The sequence below is a fragment of the Clupea harengus genome, chromosome 5 (genome assembly GCF_900700415.2).
Source record: "Clupea harengus chromosome 5, Ch_v2.0.2, whole genome shotgun sequence".
In the NCBI taxonomy this organism is placed as follows: domain Eukaryota; kingdom Metazoa; phylum Chordata; class Actinopteri; order Clupeiformes; family Clupeidae; genus Clupea; species Clupea harengus.
The window spans coordinates 28,431,520-28,440,276 of NC_045156.1; the positions used below are offsets into that span (position 1 = coordinate 28,431,520).

Consider the following 8,757-nt stretch of genomic DNA (forward strand, 5'->3'; position numbering starts at 1 on the left):
GGCCACTCCGGGTGCATTCTCCCTGCGCTCGTGTGTGTGTGTGTGTGTGTGTGTGTGTGTGTGCATGTGTGTGTGTGGCCACTCCGGGTGCATTCTCCCCTGCGCTCGCTCGTGTGAAAGCACTGATTTATTTGCCACTAGGGGCAACAGCAGAGCCCAGAGTAATGGATTCCTTTCAACAGCGCCGAAAAGGGCTTATCGCTAACGTTCAGCCACTGACATAAAATGGCTGGCACAGATGTTAATTGTTTTCCTGTATGTCTTGTGTTCATGGGGCAGGATTGAAAGAGCAAGGGGGGAAGTATGAGGGAGGCAAGCGGTATGAAGGAGAAGACATGGGAAGACGGGGGACGAGGTGAGGCGAGGCGCGGGAGGTGCAGCGGGGTCCCAAAACTTCTTCTACAGCCTTCTTGTGTATGGAAGTCTGACCCAAATTCCTGCTCTGGAATTTTGTTTTCTCCCCTGTGTTCAGCCCAGCTCAGACAAGAGGAGCGGCGGCAGCAGCAGCCCTTCTGTAGCTTGACTGAGGGGAGTGTATGCAGTGTAAACAGTTGTTGAAAGCTCTTCATGTCAAGCCCTAAATGATTCCATATGGGAGGCTCTGGGCTCACGGCTCCTCAGGGGGGGGGGGGGGGGGCAGGCTGGATACAGGAGAGAGGGAGAAATGGAGAAGAGGTGGAAGGGAGACATATCTGTTATTTCAGCGCTTCCTTCAGGGGAGAGACGGCCATGTCCTCATCCTAGAGAGAGTCATAGTTTCCTCCCCTGTGTCTGGTTCATTAGACTGGCTCCATCACCCTCGTCTCCTCTCTCTTCTCTCGTTTTTGATATCTAATAAAATGCCTTATTATAGTGTTGGAAAATCAATTTTCAATTTTTGTTAAAATTCTATTTTTCATTCTAAAGGGCTGCTCTGGACCCTTCATGCTTGAACATAGAGAGTGGATTTTTAAATGCTTCTTCGGTCATTGAATGTTGTTTTTTAGTTATGGCTTTGTGTTATGTGTTCAAATATTTGATTACACACATTTTCTGTCCTAGCGCTGATTTGGGCTGGCTGGAAGTGTTCATTGGTAGTGTACATCAGGTCTTGATTGAATACGATTTCTTTAGAAGGATTTTTCCTTACAGGTGTGGGAATTTTGTTTTTTTTTCTTGACTTAAAAGCTGTCAAGATATCATCAAATGCTTTTTACAAATGTCAATTAATTATGTTTCAGTTGACACAAAAATGTCATGCCTGTATCTTATATTGTGTATGTTCAGCTGCTGCTGCAGATATTGCGTAGTGCCGTTAAATACACCACTCTTATCCTACATTGGCCTGTTCATATATCCCTTATTTAGGACAATGTACTTGGAAATATTCATCCCTGGAAATAAGTCCCAGGCGTGCTGCAGTGAAATGCCAGGGCAGATAAAGCCCACTTTGTTTTGGTATGTGGCCTTCCTCTGACTGACAGCAAGCTGTCGTGCGCCTCTGGTTTGGTCTCGGCATGCGTGAGCTGGGGAAGAAACCTCAAAAGCCCCTCAGACGCTGTCAGCCAGCCCAGATCGATTCTCCATGCAGGCTTAAGCCAAATCTGGATGACATTAGAAGCCCCACACTTATTTAAACCACCTGAAACGCCCCCCCCCCCCCCCCCCCACGAGATGTCCAGAGCCCCCGTGAGGTGTACAGCGCATAGGCGTGAGGCGCGAGGTCCGCCCCGGCCTCTCGGGGGGTTTCTAACCTATTTCATGGGGCCCTGTTCAGGAAGCTGCCTTCCAGCCAAAAGTCAATTATTTGACCCTGGCTTGAAAAATAGTTTTGTAGGGGCTTGGGTGGTTGGGCTCTTGTGTAGAGGGGTTATGAGAATCGAATGTAATGGGCTTTGTGTAGAGCAGGGGTTTTCAACTGGTTTTGTCCCAGGGACCACCATTCTGACTAGAAAGTAATTCGCGGCCCACTGATGTGCCTGCACACGTGTGCGTGTTTCTAACCGCCACTGCCACGCCCCCTCCCCCTGCACAGATATTCTGCCTATAACACTTAAATATGTGAAATTATCAGGGTACATCGCTAGCCGCCGCCACGCCCCCTCCCCCTGCACAGATATATGCCTATAAGACGATATTTTCACGATATTCAAGAGTAATCTGGAAATGAGTTGAAATATCAAAGCGAATTTATAAAAATAAAAAAATTCAATGGTGAACTGATCAACATAGGCTCATGTCGCGGACCCCCTGCAATGCCGTCACGGCCCCCCTGTTGAAAACCCCTGGTGTAGAGGGTTATGAGAATCGAATGTAATGGGCTTTGTGTAGAAGGGTTATGAGAATGTCATGTGATGTAAACATATGATGGAGCCTGTGCCGCCTCCGGCCTCCCCTTCAGCATGGTGTGTGTGTGTGTGTGTGCATGCGTGTGTGTGCATGCCTGTGTGTGTGTGTGTGTGTGTGTGTGTGTGTGTGTGTGTGTGTGCGTGTGTGTGTGTGCGTGTGTGTGTGTGTGTGTGTGTGGTGTGTGTGTGTGTGTGTGTGTGTGTGTGTGTGTGTGTGTGTGTGTGTGTGTGTGTGTGTGCATGCGTGTGTGTGTGTGTGTGTGTGTGCATGCCTGTGTGTGCGTGTGCGTGTGCGTGTGCGTGTGCGTGTGCGTGTGCGTGTGCGCGTGCGCGTGCGCGTGCGCGTGCGCGTGCGCGTGCGCGTGCGCGTGCGCGTGCGCGTGGCGCGTGCGCGTGCCTGCATGCGTGTGTGTGTCTGACTGGGGCCCCAGCAGCGGTGTACCTGTCACAGGTGGGCAGCTCTCCCTGTGCTGCTGCAGCGCTGTTCTTCCTCCATGCTTTCGTCCCTTTGTCATATCTCCCGTGTTTATGTCCCCTTGTCCTTGTCCTGTTTTGTCCTTTTTTTTTTTTTTATTCTGTTGCTTTCCTCCCCCTGTGTGCATGGTTTCATTTCCATCACTCCTGATTACTCTCTGTGCCACCCACTGAGCCTCCGTAGGAGGGCGTTCAGCTCTCAGTCGTCCACCTGCCCCTCCCCTGCCTGAGGAGCTCCACTCCTTTCAGCTTTTAGATGTGGCCTTGTCCTTCATCGTTTCTTACAACAGAAGGTTTTTAAGTGCTCGGGAGTCTGGCGGTCTTCAGTGAGGCCTGGGCGCCTGCTCTGATCAGAGTTGGCACAGTCCCTAGCTGTGCAACAAAGCTAGTTGTGGGTATTTTTATCAGCGATCCAGGATGGAATTTACCATATGAACGGCAAAGTATGCTGATTTTCTTTTAAAGGAGAGGTGTGTCTGAAATGCACTTTAATGAAAGTGGAAAGGAAAGACACAAAGATGGGTTCCTTCCAACTGTCAATTTCCATCCATAGTCTCGCTGAGTTTGGTCTAATTGAAATTGCAGCTTCTTGCCTAGTTTAGTTGAATTATGTGAAAACGTCTTAAGTTGTATTATTATTGTGATTGTTGAATCACACTAATGACACATTGCGTGATTATAGTGCGATTGTGTGATCACACAGCATTGTGAATACATATTATTATGCAAATGATTTGTTTTTGAGTATCGAGCAGGAACACAATAACTCATGATGGGAGGTGGGCGAATGCCCTTCCTTTAAGCCGACTCTGTTTTGATGTTACTGGGGTTTGAAAGAAATCCAGCTGCCACACCTGTGAGGACGACTACTTTCCATCATTTGTAGCGCATTAAATGACTAGTTAAGTCCTATGTTTCAAACAGAATGGGCATTTTTACAATTAGAAAACATTCTTAATTGCCAACTCTCGCTGTGGAGAGTTGTTCTTCCGAGGAACAAGGTAATCAAGTTCTTTTTAGATCTTGATAAGGTGCTTTGCTCACAATAAATGAATATCAACTCATTTTCAACATTGACTGATTAATGTTTTAATGGCCGAGTGTGTTGTCTGCCCACGTGTGCCACAAGGTCAGTGGGTCATTGGTGTTAGAGAATCCCTGCCCTGCACCTTATAAGATTATATTTATTGGTCATCTAAAGAGTCAGATTAGTTTTTTTTAATTCACAAATGTCACGAGATTCACTAATGTATGTCCTGTTACATTTATTTACATACCCTCACATTTATGTTGATTTGATTGCCTGACATTGTCAGAGACATTTGATAGGCTGCAGAGAATGCCCTTTTGGAAAAAAAATACAATTGTAAAACAAGCCACATCAGGAAACTCTGAAAAAGTCACACACAAATGCAGGGATGTTCACAAATGGCGAGCAGTTGTCAATGCATGTTCATCAGTCTGTGAATCATTTGTGAATCGTGTGACATTTATTTGGGAAACGCAAAATACATTTGTGAATCACGTGACATTTATTTGGGAAGAAACTAGTCTGACTCCATACTCATCCAGCATGCGGTAGGAGGGTCACACTTCCATAGGGTGAAGGGCAATGTACAACTGCTCCGGCGGCGCTATTAAGTTCACATTTTCTTACGGAAATGAATTTGTAGTCGAGACTATAAATATTTTTTATATGCACACATAAAATGCAAATGCAGCATCATAAATGTAGGCCCAAAATGAGTTGTTTCATCATATGATAAATATCATATGATAAATTCTGTCTTTTGTTGAATAATTCCATGGCCATTTTGCTGTGATATAAATATTAAATGATACCAAGGATATGTGAACAAATCATTGTTTGGCAGACTCCATTACATTGCTCAGAAATGTCCCATTTTTAAATCCTATTTACGGATTAAATTTAATCTGATCTCATTTTGAATAATTTGCTTAATTTGCCTCCGACGTAGCAGCCAGAAAGTGGAGATTCTATCACTCAAACTCTAGTGTAAGGGCTCGTGGAAGGAGACGTCTATGCCTGAATCAATAGCAAAAGGTTCTTTGAGGAATGCATCGATGTGCATCTTTAAACCATCAACATTCAGTCAAAGTGCCTGAGAGAAAAGGCTGTTATGAGGACAAGACAAATCCAGTGCTCTGAACCAACCTCCTTTTGTACTGACAGCAACATGTTTGCCGTAGAAAATCGTTTTGACTTGTTTCAGTGTACTTGGAACGAAATGGAAAGATGTTGATTGAAAACACACAATGGCATTAAATGGAGCCAGCCTTTGGTTTTTTAAGGCTTTACGGTAAGAAATGCTCATCCATATTTGATGTAGTTTATTAGTTTGGATTATGTTGTTAATTTGGTCAGGCGCTGTGTGCGACCAAGTGAGAAGATAGTCTTTGTACCAGATTTGCCTACTACTACCATACAGTCATTTTTCAGTAAAGAAATGAATGAGCCATACGTGATTATAAAGTGTGTGGCATCAGGTCAAATAACCTAGTAACTGTTTGCATTTAAGTTTGCAGACATGATTGATTTCCTTTAAAAAAATGTATAAAATAGGTTTTCAAATCGATTGGAGGCATATTCCATTCCCTAATGGCTTTGGATAGGAAGGGAGATTGTGTTATACAGGAGCATTTTAGTTGAATACTGTATACTTCTTTAGTTGAATAATGGATGATGGCAAATGTAAATTAACTTCTACAGTTTCATTACATTTCCAAAATATGGCTTTTTTCCAAAGGGTCCTGTTTTGCCTTAGCAACAATAAAACATTCAATGATCACGGCACATGAAATGGCAAGGCTGACTGCAGAACATTTTCAGTCAGGTTTAAACTGAAAAAAAAAAAAACTAATATGAACATTGTTAAGAAAGTCTCATTCTACATCTTTTTTTTGTTCCAGCCAACTGTGTTTTGATCATTTCAAGTGTATCCACAGTGCTTCCCTCCTAGACTTGTTTTGGGTTGCATTATAGGGTTTCCAGTAAACTGGTCTCTTCTGCTCACAGAGTACAAAGGCACATCATAAGTATTTTCTCTGGTAACTCACAGTTTTCCATTGGAGCAGCATATACTTGATCATTGACATTGTTCAATTAATGTTCTCTTAAATTCTGTCAGGTTGAATCCACACATCAGCAAACAGTGACTTTGTTTCATGGCTGGAATCAGAGAGACTACAGCTTGATGCTCTCTGTCCATTGATTTTGATGTCCACTGCCATTAGAGTTCCATGCCCTCACATGGTTAAGAGGTCTGGGCTAACTGGCTGCTGGATGTGTGCTCTGATGCTGGAGGAGGACCATGGGTGGTCATCTGAGCTCGTGTTCTGACGCTCTAACTCTGCCTCTTCCCCCTTGAGTTAGGAGCTACTCGTCAAGTCTCTTTGAATTTCCCACACGAGGGAGAGCGCAGAAAATTATTTATATAGTGGTTATCGAGCTGAAAGCCGCTTACCCTTGGTGTTAATTAATTCTGAAGTTTTTCTTGGAAAGCTTGTGTCATACTGCACACAGTGAGAGAGAGAGGCAACATGTCTACCAACGTGGAAGAGGGGTGAAAGAGTTCAGGATGGGATACATTTTGAGTGATTACACATAGAGGATCGGGTCGAAGAAGAATGACTCTTAAAGGTGCTGCAGTGATTAAAGCTGGATGTATGTCTGGGTAATAAATGAGAAGCATTTTTTTTTTTTACTTTCTATTTGGCGTAAATGAGGAGAGCTGGCTCGATGAACAATTGGCCTGGACCAATATCCCCCCCCCACTCCTTTTTTTTTTCCCTTGTCAGGTCCCTGGAGATTCTGTCCCAGTAACTGTAGAGAAGTGTCTGTTTCGCCTGAGAGGCTGTGCGCTGGAGGGGCTCCGATGGCTCTGTGCTGCGCGGCCGACCAGCCTCTGACCTACTCTATGGGCCTCGGCCAAAATTCTTTGCTATGCATTCGCATTGAGCGCGGTTAATAGCGGTCCAGTCTAAATAGTGTTTAAGAGTCCAACAAGCCTCATGGCAAACAGCATGTCTCTTGTTACTGCTCTTCTGTGTTTTTAAGATGGCAGACTTCGACTTTGCTGTGCTCATGGAAAATCTGAAATGATATTGGAAGGGAAAAAAAAAAAAAAAAACACCACAGCTTCCCTTTGTTTTGTAAGAGTCTAAGGCTTTGTGTGAGGGTTAGGGGCAAACTGACTGACCTCCTGTGGTCATGACGCAATAATCCAGTGGTCATTCCAGCCATCTGAAGTTATTGTCGGATGGCATCTTCGTATAATTGAGTGTGAAGAAGAATAAGAAGATTATAAGAATCCACCATCTCCTGCACTGTGTTTTTTTCACCACCGACTCCAGTCGCACACATCCCAGAACGTGGGGCGGCCGCCTCGGTCCCTCACCGAGTGTTTTTATTAATTTTCCTTATGGCTATGCATTAGATGTCTCTGTGCATTGAAGTTGTGCCAAGCCAGTGAGGGAAGGTAAAAATCACTCTCCTTCTTGTGTTCTAGAGACCAGGAAAGCCCTCAGGTGGAAACTCTGGGAAGGCCTCGCTGACTGCCGCAGATGAAAATGGACGCTCTGGAACTTAGGAGTAGTTGAAGGATCAGTCAGCCAACAATAACTCTTCATCTCCGGCTTTGTGTTTTATGTGTATTTTTTTTTTTTAGTCCTCTTTTCATTGTTAATGTACATTTTTCAGTGTTTTTAATAAACTATCATTTCTAATGAATTATTCACCAAGGGTTTCGTCTTGTTTTGGCACCTTGAATTGGGTGCAGACTCTCAATGTCAATTCACTCAGGGCATTAGTTCCAGAGCGGGGTCCTCTGCCCAGTCCAGTGTACGTACATTGTCAGCGAGAGAATAATAGATTGTCCAATCCTAAAGCCTTTCCCACACTCGTGTTTGTCCACTTCAGACAATGAACCTAGATTATGGTATACACAGCTGAGAAAGATTAAGCGTTTGCCGTAGAATACACATTTCATAAACGGCAACGAAGAACTCCGCATGCGAAGCTTGTGTTGGAAGCATTCCCCCCTGTTACATAAAGCAGTGGCCTCGTTAATCAGAGGAAGAACCAGGAAGCACAGTCTCTGCCTGCTTGTGCCCTCTCAATTTATAGGATAAATGAGTTACTGCTTGTTTGTGTTCTTTACCCTTTGGAAGACGCTGATTAAGAGAAAGCAGAAGAGTGGATTTGGTCCGAGACAGGACCGTATTGGCAGGCATTGCACATCACCGGTTTAAGAGTGTTTTTGTCTTGCGTGTTGGTTTAGAGAGGAACCACCATACGAAGCATTTTGTTGTTACAAGATATGTTTTTACTGGCAAATAGCAATACAATACAGCAGTCAATACAGTACAGTCAAGTACATTGAAAGCTGGAGAACGAGCGTTCTGCCAGCTTCAGAAATTGTTCAGTATTTTAAGGCCCAGCCCAGTGATGTATCCATGTTATCACTCTGGGTCCACGAGGTACCCACAAGGTACCCATGAGCTGACCACGAGCTGTTGGCATGATCATCTGGTCCGATCCAGGTTCAGTAATAACCCATGATTTCTTCTAAATGCTGGCCCTGTCCGTTATCAGAACTTCTTGCTGTCAACAATGTTTCTCTTGAAACTTAGTTTCAAACTGCCTTTAGCACAGTGCATTCGGTCCCTGCTTAACTTCGCTGACCGTCTCTGACTGACTGCTCTTCTTGAAACAGGCTCTGGTCTCTGTAAAGGCCTAGAGACAAATTGTATTGTTATGGCGCTATACAAATAAAATTGAACTGAATTTATCTTACACCGGTCATGTGGGGGATGTGCAAGAATCACAGCTTCAGAGCCCAAGGGAGCTGGTCTGTCCCATTTGCACTGTTGGCGAGGGGTCAGTATTCAGTCTTTGGGGGTTAACTGTGGAGGTGAGGAGAGTGAGGCAGTGGAG

At 44.4% G+C, this 8,757-nt stretch overlaps 1 protein-coding gene across 2 annotated transcripts in view; it reads left to right on the forward strand.

Annotated features, from left to right (window-relative positions):
* The window catches only part of rad18 (RAD18 E3 ubiquitin protein ligase), a 55,492-nt gene extending 47,606 nt beyond the window's left edge, over positions 1 to 7,886 (forward strand). The window contains exon 13 of one of the 2 annotated variants that reach the window (XM_042707905.1): positions 7,331 to 7,886. The gene's annotated coding sequence lies outside the window, so the exon portion shown is untranslated. The remainder of the gene's footprint in view (positions 1 to 7,330) is intronic. The other variant, XM_042707904.1, reaches the window with a different exon arrangement.
* The last annotated feature ends 871 nt before the right edge of the window (positions 7,887 to 8,757 follow it).